At 48.8% G+C, this 16,513-nt stretch overlaps 1 pseudogene; it reads left to right on the plus strand.

Moving 5' to 3' along the window:
• Positions 1 to 3,510: 3,510 nt before the first annotated feature.
• On the plus strand, positions 3,511 to 4,497 carry LOC125529276 (cytochrome P450 CYP72A616 pseudogene; annotated as a pseudogene).
• The last annotated feature ends 12,016 nt before the right edge of the window (positions 4,498 to 16,513 follow it).

The raw sequence follows: 16,513 nt of genomic DNA on the forward strand, positions 1-16,513 counted from the left end.
GCAGTCCATCAAATAGGTCTAATACATGAGAAACAAGGTAGATCACGGCATGGAAAACTGTCTACTTTAGTTTGTTCTTAATTTTTCGACCCCTGAAATCCTTTTGTTTTCTCTGCTTGACCCTGTGCATCTAAACATCCTGTCTCGACTTCACTTTAGCTTTCCTGCATGAAACAACGTTTGTTAATAGGATAGCAAAGAAGATTTGAGCATGTACAGTACACTATAACAGAAAAAACACTAACTTCACTGATTTTCTCTTCATAGCTACAGAAGATAACTTGACAGCTCTTATTCGCTCAGCCTGTGGTACATTCCTATCAGACCTTTTTGTCTTCGTCACCCCTTTGGCCTGTTCTTTACCGCCCTTACTACAGTCTTTCCTGGAAAAGTTAAGAAACGTCAACACAGTACTAGCAAATACCTGACTTATAGAGCGGACATGTAAGTACAGACACTAACTTCATTGGTTTTCCTCGCACACCCTTGTCATTGTTCTTTTTCGTCCTCCCAGCATTGACATTTGGAGCGCCCTTGCGTTTCCTGCAAAAAATGAAATAGATGAATCTGCAGCCAGCATTCCAAAACATGTTTAAGTATGCACAATTGTGCTAATGCCCACTTGTTTGGTTTTGCGTAATCCTCTTCTGCAACCTCCAATGGTCTCTTTCTAGCCCTCCTCAGCCCACCATCTTCTGCATCTGAATCTTCCTCTTCTTCCTCATCTGAATCTCCCTCTTCTTCTGCATCTGAATCTCCCTCTTCTTCTGCATCTGAATCTTCCTCTTCTTCTGTACCTGAATCTTCCTCTTCTTCTGTACCTGAATCTTCCTCTTCTTCTATATGTGCCTCTGTCTCTTCTTCTGTATCTGTTGTCATGGGAACGATTCCGACAATAAGAGAGGGGTAGGATAAAGGAGCATGATCTATCGAGATGCAAATGGGTGACACGGTGGTTTTAGCGAGTTCGGGCCTCTCACGGTGGAGATAACAACCCTACGTCTCGTGCTCCGGAGAGACTTTGTTTTATCTGAGTATGTATCCGGAGATTACAATGTGTGTTTGAGATAGAGAGAGGGGAGAGCGGATCTCCATGCCTGAGCTATGTCCTAAGACTAATGGTGAGAAAGAGAGAGAGGTGGCAGAAAAAAGCCCCCAGTCTAGTGGTGGGAGTGGCTTATATAGAGTGCGTCACCCCCTCACCTCCTATGTTACAAAGTGGGGGCGTTAATGCCATAACTCAGCCTACTACTAAGATGATGCTTCGAGTGCCTTGTCGACTGCTGGTCTTCGCATATCCGAGTGAGATCAGGTGCTCCGAGTGGAATGAGTTGGTCGAGTGGAGTGCTATGCTCCGAGTGGTTGTCGGCGTCCGAGTGACTTTCAAGTTGCGGTACATCTAGACGGCGATATGGCCCAGGGGCCCAGTACAAAGTATACGGTGTCCATGGGTAGGGCCTTTAGGTCAGGCCTGTTACCCTACCCCCAATACATGTCCTCGTCATTAGCCCCCGAATCGGTCGAGGTTGAGCGGGTCGAGTCGAGGTGAATTCCCAGATGAGTCGAGTGCTGCGGAGGCCCTTATGAACTCCCTCTGGTCACCCGGCGATCTTATCTCCGCATGTTGCCTTGACGGATTCCAGACTGTATGGTGTCCGAGTGAAATGAGCTCAAACAGGTCCACGGAGGAGCGTTAAACTCACCTTATAGCAATTTTTTTGGAGTGATTTGGAGCTGGTCCTGCATTGAGTAACTGATTACTCGGAATTTCTTCACGCCTGGAACGTGTCTTTTTTTGTTGTTTGGCCGTCACTCGGACCGGGCGGACCGTTCCGAGTGGATACCATTCCAGTGGGGGCTTCTTCCTCGGTCCTGAACGTCTTCTTCACAATCTCTAAATATTCCATACACTCATTCAGGTCTGAACCAGCCATGCCTTTATTATCAATTCCTTTACCTTGTATGTGTACATCATCCATGTCTATGCCATCCTTGCCTGCATACTCATTATCCTTACCATCCATGCACATACCATCCATTCCTTTGGGGTCCATGCCTTTGCCTTTGTTCCCTCTATGACCCATGTCCTTGTCGTCCTTGCCTGTATCACCCAAGTTTTTGCCATCGTTGCCTTTATCTTCCATGTCGTTATGCTGCCAGCGGAAACAGATAGTCAATGTTACGGATGGATAGCATACGTGAAATTATGCACTACTCTGCTTAAATAATTGATTTAATTTTTCATATCGGATTCATGTACCTAACTCAGTCCTTCAAAAGCTGTAAGTAAATATGCCCGGACTAAATCCAGAAATTTGTAATTGATTGTACTAGCTCTAACTGATGATCTCCTAACTAAATCCAAAGTCCACGAGTCCTTCAAATGCCTTGATAGATCCACCCTGATAGATCAATTATCTCCAAACTCCATTCAAAATTATATCCTAACTAAATCCAAATTATCTCGTAACAAAATCCAAAAGTATGTCCTAACTAAATCCAAATTATCTCCTAACTAAATCCAAAATAAGTCCAAACTCCATACAAAATAATTATCTCCTAACTAAATCCAAAATATCTCGAAACTCAATTCAAAAGTATCTCCTAACTAAATCCAAAATAACTTTCTTTGAATCCAAATCCGCTGACAACTTTCTCATGCCACATAATCCTAACTAAGTCCTTCAATATGTCGTAGCTACATCCGACTTACACTTCCTTTCAATTGTAATCTCATCACAACTTTCTGAAAACATAAACCCTAATCCTCAGATGACATATCCTAAACCCTAACCAAATCCGACCGAAATCTCCTCACAACTTTCTGAAACGATAAACCCTAAACCTCACATGACATATCCTAAACCCGAATCAAATCCGACCCCTATTGGTTCTATATGCAGAAGGGACCAGAAAAGATTTGAGATGGCTAGGCACTTACAGCGAAGATCCGGTGTGAAAAAGTTGATGCACGTCGATGAGGATGATGTGGCCTCTCGGGTCGGGGAAGGTGGCGTCCGCTCGGGGAAGGATCTGGCGCCGTGACCCGACTGGGGTGACTTGCGATGGAGGGAGTGAGGGGGAGTAGGAGCAGGAGGGGTAGACACGGCGAGTGCGATCGGCGGCGATCGAGGGCGCCGGGGGTGATCGGCGGCGATCGAGGGCGCCGGAGGCGATCGGCGGCGATCGAGGGCGCCCGAGGTTAGGGCTCGAGAGGAGAAGAGAGGACGAACCGCTCGAACCGAAATTCAAAAGAGTACGCACGATGATGGGACCTCTATAATGAAGTGCTTTATTAACGCAATTAATTTAACCGAAAAATTTAGAACGAGAATACCCCTGGACCAAATTGGGCCGATTAAAGGTAAAAAAATAGGTCGAAAATACCCTTGGGCTTAAAAGGCCCAATTATTCTCATCTGTTAGATCGGCCATATAATACATGTGCTCTGGTATATTATAATGCACCGTAAAATCTCCCAAAAAATATAGTGGTGTGCGATCTGATATAATGTTCCTATTCAGATTCCTGCCAACAAAGCTCAATAGGAGGATGAAGGCAAATGCCCATGAGGTCGAAGCACTCCTCAAAGGCATAATCACCAAGAGGGAGAGGGCAATGAAGGACGGCCATGCCAACAACGACGATCTACTAGGCGTGATGATGGAGGCCAACATAAATATAAGCCAAGAAGCTGGAAGCTCCAAGCCAACGATGACCACCGAGGACATAGTAGGGGAGCTGAAGCTCTTCTATTTTGCGGGCATGGAGACAACCGCGGTGCTGCTCACATGGGCAATGGTCTTGATAAGCCTTCATCACGAGTGGCAGGACCGCGCCAGGGAGGAGGTTCTGCATGTCTTGGGAAAGAACCAACCGGATTCTGAGGGCATAAACAAGCTGAAAGTGGTGAGTACATTACAAGAGAGTAGGTGATGCAATTTCTCATCGAGTTGCTACTCTGATTATGTCCATCTTCTTTGTCGGTGCTGCAGGTGACAATGATACTGCATGAGGTTCTTAGGTTGTACCCACCGATTCCACTACATGGTCAGGAGGCGTATAAAGAGACGAAGCTGGGAGGCATCACATATCCAGCTGGGGTAACATTTGCGCTGCCAATTGTGTGCATTCACCAGTATCCAGATGTGTGGGGAGAAAATGTCGATGAATTTAAGCCTGAGAGGTTTGCGGAGGGTATCGCTGGCGCATCGAAAAACTCGCCGACGTTATTTCCGTTCGGCTGGGGACCACAGATTTGCGTCTGGCAGAACTTTGCATTGCTGGAGGCCAAGATGGGATTGAGTGTGATCCTACAACACTTTATCTTTGAGCTGTCACCATCTTACACGCATGCGCCTTACCCACTCTCGAGTCTACAGCTCCAACACGGTTCACAGATTAAGCTCATGAAACTCTAAGAATTAGCATCCGGACTATAGAGAACCATGGACGGTGATCATCCTGGGGGAGATGTAACCAAAATAAGATCATGTATAATGGGCCCTGATGTTTATATCAAATGCGACATGATGCACATATCTTGTAAGATTTTTTTTATGAAGTGCTGGTTGGTGAGTGGGGCACACCCAGGAATTTCAAGGACCAACTTTCTGTCCTCACAATTCGATGAAGCCATGGCGATCTCCTGAGGACCAAGTGGTGGATGGCCAGCCGGCTGGGACGGGGGACGAACGAAATAAACCCGGGCATGGACAGCCCGGCCCGAAAAACCCGGGCCAGGCCAGGTCGGGCTTGACATTTGGGCCGGGCTCGGGCTTTGTTTTGTAGCCCGAAAGATAGTTCGGGCTTTGTTTTGCAGCCCGAAAGATAGTTCGGGCCGGGCTTGGGCTTTATTTTCCAACTCGAAAGATAGTTCGGGCCGGGCTCTGGCTTCTATTTTTCTGAATTTCAGGCCGGGCTTTCGGGCTTCGGGCCAGGCTTACACATGCGCATACTAAAAAACAACATTCAGCCCGGGCATTCGGGCCGGGCTTTCAGGCTTCGGGCTTGATTTCAGGCCGGGCTCAGGCTTCAAAACAGGGAGTATCTCGGGCTTCAGGCCGTGCTCGGGCTTCAAAACAGGGAGTATCTCGGGCTTCAGGCCGTGCTCGGGCTTGAGAAATGAAGGTCGGGCTTTTACAAGCCCAGCCTGAAACCCGGCCCGGCCCGACGTTTGCCCGGGTTTAGGACGAAAGCTGGGGCGTGTAGTCTGTGGTGTGTGGGCCAACCGAGGGCAAGCACGTACATGCGTACCAACGGCGGGTGCCGTCCCTCTTTCTGGCACGCCGTGCCAGTGCAATATGCATGTGCGGCAGTGGTTTTGGTCTTGTCTTTCGGCTTTCCGCTAGCTTGACCGACGGGGCACAAGATTCGCTGATTTTTGGTGTTACCGTGGTGAGTTGAATGCTCGACTGAAACCTGTCCATTCGGATCAGGAATGCTGATTCAGCAGCGAATTCACAGTGACCGACTGCGATTTGTACAATTTTTGTTCGTTGGTATGGATTTGGGGGATGTAGTACTAGCATCTTTTTTTTACCAGAGGCAAGAGGTGTCGGCAGTAATAATTATTAAACCTTTGCAAACAAAGGGTTCATCGTGTTTTTACAACTACTATTCGAGTACCTTTGCAAGCGAGGGGCTGAATTTCGTGTTTTGACCCTTTTGACATACAAATTCAGGATCTGACCCCGGTTGGAAATTTTTTCGGGATTTGACCCTTTTGCTACCGCCAGGGGCTCTGGCGGTTGGGTTACACAGCCTACCGCCAGGGGCCCTAGTGGTAGGGTGCGACGGAGGGGGACGGCGGCCGTTTGCCCGAGCTGACGTGGATAAGTACCCTAGTGTGCTGGCTGGGTTTTGCCTCCCAAACTTTCTGTGACGAAATATCAAAGTGCCCTGACGGTTGGTGGTAGTCTGTGCGACCCTACCGCCAGAGGCCGTGGCGGTAGGGTCCTGTGTTTTATTTTTCCAAGTTCAGTTGCTTGCTTCTTTTCAAATTCAATATGACAGGAATATCACAGATAGATAAGCACATCAACAAAAAGTGTTTGCATATGAAATTATGATAACCTCACACTTATAGACAGTAAAATTGATGTATCCATTAAGTTCAACATATCAAAATAGGTTCAACTACTAACATAGGTAGCAATAACAGGACACCGAGTAGTTCAACATAAGACAACTACTTTAACTTAGCAAGTTCAACATCACTAGTTCCTCCCCCTCCCCCTCTTGGCGGCACGCTCCTCCTCGTTTGTCTTCGAGCGGCCCTCGTCCGGCTTCTTCGAGCGACGACGAGGAATCGGTTTCTGAAACGGTGATGGGCTCAGAACATCCTGGTGCGGATGAGATACCCTCTTCGCCTGGGTTGGCTGAGTCGGTTGAGGTCCATCATTGTCGTCGTACTCCTCCTCATCACCTTCTTCATCGTCACCTCCTTCCTATTCTCCCTCTTCTTCCTCTTCCTCCTCGTCCACTTCCTCTTCTTCCTCGGTCTCGTTAACAAGGCGAGACGATGAGGCGGCATGGCTCGAGGAACCTCCTCCGGTGTGGCTTGATGAAGCTAGGGTACGTGTCGACCCACCAGGAGGAGGAACATGCATGTCAATCGAGGCAGCGCACCTAAGCATGCCCGCTAGCTTGCGGCAACGGTTAATGATCTTCTGCAATAACAAATATAGTAGAGTATGACTTGGATCAGGTATAGGGTTGCAAATAAGTAAGAACATGTGGCATGGATCAAATTTGCGTTCGCTCCAATAGAATGCTATGAGGCTTAAAGTTACCTTAGTCGCTTCCCTCAGCATGTTGTCACCCTCCACGGTTCCGGGGTCAGAACTTAGCGCATTCGAGCCGTCGAAAATGTTTCTGTTTAGCTCTGCGGCCTGGAAATCCAAGGATCATTAAAAAGTTAGCGAGAATGACCATGTCATCATCATTAGCTCGAATGCATTTCAACAAAACTTACCACTCTCTTCATAAGGGGCGCATACTCCCTGAAATCACCTTGCATATCTCTGAGGTTTCTCTTGTATGCTTCATCCTCAGAGTCCTCCTCCTCCTGAAGTGATGCCATGTTCGCTTCCGTCCATCGTGGCCTCAGACGCAGACGAAACTTGATGCCATCGTCATACTAATTCATGTGCCTCTCATACACATTCTAGCAAATGCCTGATCTCTCCCCATCTTTGCGGAACGTCCTCTCGTCCCACATTGCCACAAAAGACTTGTGCTCGTCAGCCCAGTACAATATCGACTGAGAATACTGCCTGCTCTTCCTGCATAGGGGCATAACAAGCAAAAAAACACAAAAGACCATAAGAACGTCGAACTTAAAGAAATCACGGTAAAGAGATGGCAGCACATACTTGTGAAGGTCGTAACCGCCGGTGTCGTGCACTACTGGAATCAGCTACTTTGCCATCTGCCAGATCTTTGCCGTCTGCTAGCGGACGGCAAAGAAGCTCTTTGCCATCAGCTACCCAAAAGCAGACGGCAAAGAACTGGCTGATGGCAAAGACCTTCTTTGCCATCAGCCAGTTCTTTGCCGTCGGCTAGCAGACGGCAAAGAGGGAGGGGGGACCCACTGACAAGCTGGTTAAAAAAAACTTAACCCCCCTCTTTGCCGTCTGCTAGCAGACGGCAAAGAGCAAGTAAGCGGACGGCAAAGGGGGGCGGACGGCAAACGTTTAGGTTACTAACGGCGCCCCACCCCGCCCATCTCTCTCTGTTCCCTCTCCTCCCCGACGACCACCGCCACCCGCCGCCTCCCCCGCCACCCACCGCGCTGCCCCCTTGCCCCGCCTCCCCCGCCACCCACCGCCGCCCCCTTGCCCCACCTCCCCTCGCCCCGCCGCCCCCTTGCCCCACCTCCCCTCGCCCCGTCGCCCCGTCGCCCCCATCACCCGCCACCGCCCCGGCGTCCCGTCGCCCGCGCCGGAGCCAGGCTCGCGCCCCGGAGCTCGCCGCCCCTGCGCCTCGGAGCTCGCCGTCCCTGCGCCCCGGAGCTCGCCGCCCCTGCGCCCCGGAGGTCGCCGCCCCTGCGCCCCGGAGCTCGCCGTCCTGTCTGCCTCGCGCCCCGGAGCTCGCCGCCGCCCAGGAGCCAGGCTCGCCGCCGCCCCTGCGGCCGTGCCGCCCCCTCCATCCTCCATCGAGAGGAGCCAAGGTGAGCTTTTTTTTTCTACTGTTTTTCTTTGCTGTTTAGGTTTAATTAGGTTATTGATAGGTTTAGGTTAGTGCTAGATTTAGGTTAGTGGTTTAGGTTAGTGCTAGATTTAGGTTTAGATTATTATTACAAGAAGAAAGTTGAAAAAAAGAAGAAGAGGTAGAAGAAGAGGAAAAAGGAAAAAAAGGAAGAAGAATAAGAAGAAAGTTGAAAAACAGAACAATATAGAAGAGGAAAAAGGAGAAGAAGAAAGAAGAGGAGGAGGAGGAAGAGGAGGAGGGAGAAGAAGAAAGAAAAGAAGAAGAAGAAAGAAGAAGAAAGAATAAGAAGAAGAAGACCCCGACGCGCCACCCCGACACCCCGACCCCGACCCCCGACCCCCGACACCCCGACCCCGACCCGCGACACCCCGACCCCGACCCCGACCCCGACCCCCGACACCCCGACCCCGATCCCGACACGCCACCCCGACACCCCGGCCCGACACCCCGACCCCCGACCCCCGACACCCCGACCCCGACCTCCGACACCCCGACCCCGACACGCCACCCCGACACCCCGGCCCGACACCCCAACCCCGACCCCCGACCCCCGACACCCTGACATCACACCCCGACCCCGACACGACACCCCGATACCTCGACACCCGACCCCCCGACACCCGACCCCCTGACCCCCCAACCCCGACACCACACCCCGACCCCGACACCACACCCCGACAACCGACCCCCTGACCCCGACACCACACCCCGACCCCAAAACAGCACCCCGACCCCGACACGGCACCCCGACACCGACAGGACACCCCGACCTCGCCGTTGTTTTAAATGTGCAGTTGTTTCATCGCTGCGAGGTTTGGTGTTCGACGACCTCGCCGTGCGTTTGACGAGCTCTGCCCCTTCGTTCGTGGGTGAGCACAAATGACAAGTCCTCCTCCCCCATTAATTATTTGATCTATTCCGATGAAACTTGATAGCTAGCTATGTATGTGTCTTGAATCATCAGTATGCGTAACCAATATGTGTCTCCCGTTTGAAAGCATCATAGTTATAAATATGCATGCATTTGCATATATATAACCTTGATTCTTTCAAATTGTCCAACGCTATCCATGGACAGCCCGAGTATGTGTAGATTGGGTTCGTTTTCCCATATGCTTTGCTCCGGATCCGACGCATATATTTCGTCAGTGCCTCCCCTGTTGTTCTCCGGGTACACATCCTCTCTGTTTATTGCAGAGACGTGTATTAGGAGAACAGCGGGGAGGTGCTGCCGAAATTTTGCGTCGGATCCGGAGCATAGCATGGGAAAATAAACCCAATCTACACATACACGGGTGGGATTAGGACCTATCATTACCTATTAGAGTGTAGGTTGCATGGACGTAATAAAATTGACAAAGTAGATCAACTGATGAATATATACATGGTGAATTACATATATAATTGTTGTGTGTCCAGTAGCTCTGAAAGTCAAGATGAGTGACCGTGCTTGGATGTATACCGGTCACACTGGTCAGAACAAATGGAGCGCTGAATGGTTCACAAAAACTAAGGGGTTTGTGCAAGCCGCATTTGCAAATGGCCAAAAGAAAACCTGGTGCCCCTGTTTCCGGTGCGGCAATTGGGAAAAGAAGACAGAGGCTGAAATGGGCAAACACCTGCAGAAGAGTGGTTTTACGCCCGATTATACGGTGTGGACATTTCATGGTGAGTCTGCCCAACGTGACCGAGCTGAGGTGGATCGTCGTCGCACCGACGAGCATGGTACCGGGATGGAAAACATGGTGCAAGGCTATGATGATGCTCGGGATTCGGACGAGGAGATGGAGGAATCTGCAAAGGCCTTCAATGAAATGTTGGAGTCTTCGAAACGTCCGCTCCACGAGCACACTGAGCTTTGTCAGTTGGATGCCATCTCACAAGTAATGGCTCTGAAGGCTCAGTTCAACTTGGGCAGAGAATGCTATGACGCAATTATGACAGTATTTGGACGCTTTCTACCCAAAGGCCATGTAATGCCTGCAAACCTGTACCAGTCGGACAAAATCCTCCATGCACTGAAGATGCCCTATGAGAAGATACATGCCTGTGAGAAAGGATGTGCCTTATTTAGGCTTGACTATGCGGACTTGAACTATTGTCCCATTTGCAAGTCTTCCAGGTATATTGTGGTAGACAACGGTATGGGTGAGAAGACACAGACCAAAATCCCCGTTACTGTTCTTCGGTATATGCCAATCGTACCAAGACTTCAACGTCTTTTCATGGTCGAAGAGACGGCCAGACAGATGACATGGCACAAAACAGGCAAAAGAACCGAACTAGATGCAGATGGGAATCTGATGATGGTACACACATCGGATGGTGTTGCGTGGAAAAAGTTTGATGAATTACATGCTGACAAAGCAGCAGATCCGAGGCATCCTCGAGTCGGCATCAGCACGGATGGGTTCAGTGTGTTTGGTATGACGGCAGCCCAATACAGTTGTTGGCCCGTATTTGTCTTTCCACTCAATCTCCCCCCCCCCCCCGACAGATTATGCAAAGAAAGAACATTTTCCTGACGTTGATAATTCCAGGACCCAACTATCCGGGCAAAAATATAAATGTGTACATGCAGCCGCTTAAGGACGAATTGCAAGAAGCCTGGGATAATGGGTTCAAGACATACGACGCCTTTAGCAAACGGAACTTCATAATGCGTGTCTGGTACATGTACTCGACGCATGACTTGCCGGCGTATGCGCTATTCGTTGGTTGGTGTGTGCATGGAAGGTTCCCGTGCCCCACATGCAAGGGAGCTCTTGAGTTTCGTTGGCTTCAGGCCGGTCGCAAGTTTTCTTGCTTCGACATGCATAGACAGTTCCTGGATCCTCGCCATAAGTTCAGGAAAGACAAGAAGAACTTCATCAGGGGTAGAGTTGTCAAAAACTCTGCACCACCTGCATTGACAGGCCAACAGACCCTGGATCAGTTAAACGCTCTCGAGCCAGATCCACAACGTCCAGGGTACTTCAAGGGGTATAATACTAAGCATGCGTGGACTCACAAAACATGCTTATGGGATCTGCCTTACTTCAAAGACCTCATTTGCCCACACAACATCGACGTGATGCACACTGAGAAGAATATCGCCGAGGCACTTTTTGGTACATTGTTCGGCATAGATGGGAAATCAAAGGATAATACTAAGGCTAGAGTCGATCTGGAGGCGCTATGTGATAGGCCGTTACAAAACATGAAAGAACCGAAAGGAAAGCAGAACTGGACGAAGCCAAAGGCATGGTTCAATCTTGGAAGGCCAGCTATGAGGGAAATTCTCTTGTGGGTGCAACAGCAGTTGATGTTCCCCGATGGGTATGCAGCGAATCTAAAGAGGGGAGCGAATCTTGATAAACTGAAGATATTTGGTCTCAAGAGTCATGATTGGCACATATGGATTGAGCGGGTAATGCCGGTGATGTTGCGTGGCTTCATCCCTGAGGATGAATGGCTAGTACTGGCAGAACTCAGCTATTTCTTCCGTGTTCTTTGTGCGAAAGAACTATCGCCTGGCGTGCTAGAAGAAATGGAAGAGTTGGCGCCGGAGTTGATCTGCAAGTTAGAGAAGATCTTTCCACCGGGCTTCTTTAATCCAATGCAGCATTTGATTTTGCATCTCCCGATCGAGGCAAGATTGGGGGGGCCCATGCAAAATCGTTGGTGCTACCCAACTGAGAGGATGCAGAAGACGCTTCGAGAAAAATGTAAAAATAAACGTAGAATTGAAGCATCGATGGCTGAGGCATTCATCACAGAGGAGGCGGCAAACTTCGTAACAGCGCACTACGAATCCAAAAATCGTCATTTGCATAATCCGAAGCCTCGGTACAATGCTGACGAGCCTAAAAAGGGTGGATCCAACCTCAGCCTATTCAAAGGGAATCTCGCACCAGCTAGTGTTTCACATCCAGTATCTTTGGATAACGAAGAACGGCGGACCATTTCGTTGTATATCTTCAACAACCTGATAGAAGTGCGGCCGTACATCGAGTAAGTTATCGGTACATTGTTTCGCAACTTCTATTTCCTTTGAACTACTCTTATTCCTGGATATGTCATACAGTTGATACGTCACCATATTCTCGTATGGAGCGGAGATCCAAAAGGATTCCGTCGAAGAGTATGAGCTTCTCGCAAAGCAAGGAGGTGGCTATCCCGGTTTCATCTCTTGGTTCAAACAAACGGTAATTTCTATTAGACAATTTCATATCATTCGCTAATTTGTGCATAATGCAACAATCCTTTCATATTAAACTTGTAGGCTAATTCAGAGTCTATGGACGCCGAATTGAGACAAGTCGCTAATGGTTTTGACTATAAGGTCCGTTCATTTGACAAGTACGACATCAACGGGTATCGCTTTCGTACCTATGGCAAAGAGCTATCTATGGCCGACCGAAAGTCAACAAATTGTTGTGTATCTGCTATCGGCGAAGGAGGTACCGAGTATTATGGGAGAGTTGAAGCAATTTATGAACTTCTGTTCTATGGTGAAAATCCACCGAATGTCGTAGTCTTCAAATGTTATTGGTTTCAGCCGAAGGAGACTAGAAGGACTCATGAACATGTAGGGCTAGTTGAAATCAACCAAAGCACTCATTTAGATGTTCCTGATGTCTATATTATGGCTCAACAGGCGACCCAAGTATTCTATCTACCGTGGGCCTGCCAAACTAATCCAAATCTGAAAGGTTGGGATGTCGTTTATGAAGTGCCGCCACGTGCTAGACTTTCTCCCCCAAAGGAAGAGGATTATGAACCTCACATTAACCCAGACACATATGAAGGAGAATTCTTCCAAGAGACACGTCTTTCCAAAAAGCGTTTCAAGAACCGCTATACTTCACCCCAAAACATTGAAGTAGACAGCGACAATGAATCCGACATCACCCCAGAGGACGAACAAGAAGAGCCGGAACAAGAAGAGGTTACTGCTGCGGATGACCTGTCAATGCTTGACCGATTACGTCAAGGTGGCCTTGCACATGTTGATGCCAATGAACCCTATGAGCCCGTCATTGATTATAGTGATGATGATGATTATGCATTTATTGATGATACTGATCGAGATTATTAGTAGTGTCAGGTATTACATTTTTTTATGTTGTACTTGATGATGATACACTTAAGTGATACACATATTATTATTCATGTCGGTCTTTTTTTATGTTGTACTAATTTCGTTTACTGTTTGTCATGGCAGGTGTTGAAAGATGGTGGGCGCTGGTCGGGAGCGTGGTCTGAGGTCTTCCATTCCAGACGCACCTCTCCGCCGAGCGTTGCTGGACAGTATGGCCACACCGCCGGGCCCTTCTTCGTCGACCGCGGTGCCCAGCAGGGGACGAGCTCGAGGTAGGAAGAGAGGAGGTGGGGCACATGGTCGTGGGAGAGGAGGTAGGGCTACGGCGCCTTCCTCGCCGCCACCCCCGGCTGTTTCACCCGAGCACGTGACTGCTAGGGTGGACTCGTCCGAGGAGGAGGCTACACGGACTCCGGTCCACGAGCCTCCGGTCCACGGGTCTTGGGCCCACGAGCCTCGGGTCGACTGGCCTTCGGCCCACGAGAGTTCGGCCCACGTGACCCCGGAGGAGCACACGTCCGGATGGGGTACCTGGCCGGATCAGCCCGAGGAGCCGAGTGGCCATGCTGATGATGGTGGGGAGCCGACTGATCTTGAGGAGGAGGGGGGCACCGTCTACCAGCGTGGTGCTACACGGCTCCCGTCCGTGCCGGTGACCCGCGAGCAGAGGTGGTTGATTTTCCCTTATGGGGAGAGGTACGTAAGTGCATTTAATATTTTTGTACCTTGTGCATTCACGTTTTTTCAAATAACTAATGCGTTGGCCTTGTCATGCTGCAGGGGTTGGGACCACCATCATAGTGTCCGCCGGCCCAACTCCGTCCTTGGAGTTCTTTGCCGGCAAAACTTCCCGGGGTTTGTCACGTTGTCACGGTGTCGTGTGCGACACGAGGGCAGACATGGTGATCAGAAAGTTTTGGGTAATTTCTCCTTTACACATTTAAAAATCTTCAACTAGCTAGTTATTAATTGTACTAATCAATATTGTCTCATTTGATTGCAGACATTCTACTGGTGTGAGGAGGGATACGAGGAGGACGCGGCACATGTTATCGAGAACGTCTGCAAGCGCCTACTCCAGAACTTACGGCACGAGGCTCGGGTGCAGGCTGTTCGAGACTACTACGCCTTGCGTGGTATCAAGAAGACCAAGCCGGCGTGCCGCGATAAGTTCCTGAGTAAGGAGAAGTACATGAAGGTAATTCTTAAGGCCTTCTCTACTTAAGTTCCTTCATTTAGTAATTCTTAGCCATAGCGCTCAAGTTTCTATTTGCTAACTTAGGCGCCTCCGAGATGGTGTGCGGATCGGATGGATTGTTGGGAGGTGTTGGTCGATGAGTGGTGCTCTCCACAATGGCTAGCCCTCCACAACGAGGCCAAGGACAACCGTGCCCAAATGGAAGGTGTGCCACACCATCAAGGCAGCTCCAACTTATATCAGTTCGAGCGCAACTGGGTATGTGGTTTGCTTCATGATTCATGCAATTCATTCATCATGCTAGCTTGAGCCCTTTAATTACTAATTTTCATTGTTTCTTTCTTTCAGGCACGCTACAATAAGGCGGATAAGGTGCCAGAGGTGTACGACCTGTATGCCATGGCCCACACTGCCTCTTTCAAGAAAGTCAAGGCTTTCTCTCAGTCTGACCTCGATGATGCAAACAACTTCACCAACATCTCCTCCCACAACAAGCTCGTGAGATATAGAGATGAGGGGAAGGCGAGGAAAGGGGAGGACTTTAACCCGAGCCAGGGTCCCATTGATCCAGAGCTGTTGATGATATCTGGTGGCGGGAGGTCCCATGGCTCCATAGCCATTGGAGATGGACTTATCCGTTGTCCTAGCACTCTCCCAGAGATCAAGGCGCGCCAGTCGAGCTCCGCTCCTGAGATAAGGCCTCGTGAACGGCCAGTGCAACTCGCCATCAAGGTTAGTGATACGTACTCAGTTATCTTTCTCCATTACATTCTGTGCGCTTCCATCAATGATTACAAATGGTCATGTGAGTGGTGTTGCAGGCTGCTATACAGAGTGAGAGAGATAGAACGGAGAAACTTCTGGCGGAGGCGGCGGAGAGGCAGCGGGAGTTGGAGGAGAGGACGACAAAGATGATGGAGGAGGAGAGGGCACAGAATGACATGCAGGCAAGGGCCATGTACGAGCTCCTTGTGGTAAGTTTCTTCTGCAGATTAGCCAAAACATTCATGTAGTGTTTGTCTCATTACTAACTATTATGACTGAGTCGTCAAAACCAAATGTGCAGTCTGTGTGCGAGAAGACAGGTCAGACCGCTCCGCCGATGCCAGTGATTGCTCCTGGGACCACGGTGAGTTTTATTGAATGGACATTACTTGCTAGTCTTAACATTTGAGTGTCATCATGCTAACAAGACATTGGAAATGATCTTTGGTGCAGCGTAACTCCAGACAAGCATCGCACGATCCTTCTCCAGCTACCGACACGAGCCACCCCGCTCCTACACCTCCTACATCTTGGTAAGTTTATCTAGTGTTTTGCTTAACACATGCATAAAGACCTAGACTTAGCTTTATTTCCTCCAATGCTTACCATAATGACCTAGACTTAGCTTCTTCACCTCCAAAATGACTTAATAAGCTTACTGACCTCCAAAACCATCCATTTTACCTAAGTTAGCTCTAAAATGATCTGTACTTAGCTTTGTTTCCTCCAAAATGACCAAAGTTAGCTCTAATATGCTTAGTTAACTAGGTTACTTAGCTTACTTGTGTCAAAAATGGCATAATTAGCTTAGTTAGCTCATAAACGATCCATTTTACCTAAGTTAGTTCTAAAATGATCCATTTTACCTTACTTAGCTCATAAACGATCCATTTTACCTACGTTAGCTCTAAAATGACCCATTTAACCTTACTTAGCTCATAAATGATCCATTCTACCCAAGTTAGCTCTAAAATGACCCATTTTACCTAGGTTAGCTCCAAAATGATCCATCTTACCTAGGTTACCTCTAAAATGATGCATTTTACCTAATTTTGCTCATAAGCGATCCATTGCACCTAGGTTAGCTCATAAACGATCCATTTCACCTAAGTTAGCTCACAAATGATCAATTTCACCTAAATTAGCTCATAAATGTCATATATTCTTCTTCTTCTTCATTTTCTTCTTCTTCTTCTTCTTCATTTTCTTCTTCTTCTTCTTCTTCTTCTTCTTCTAATCTTCTTCTTCTTCTT

This window comes from Triticum urartu, chromosome 7A (genome assembly GCF_056163025.1).
Source record: "Triticum urartu cultivar PI428250 chromosome 7A, HENAU_Tu73, whole genome shotgun sequence".
NCBI lineage: Eukaryota > Viridiplantae > Streptophyta > Magnoliopsida > Poales > Poaceae > Triticum > Triticum urartu.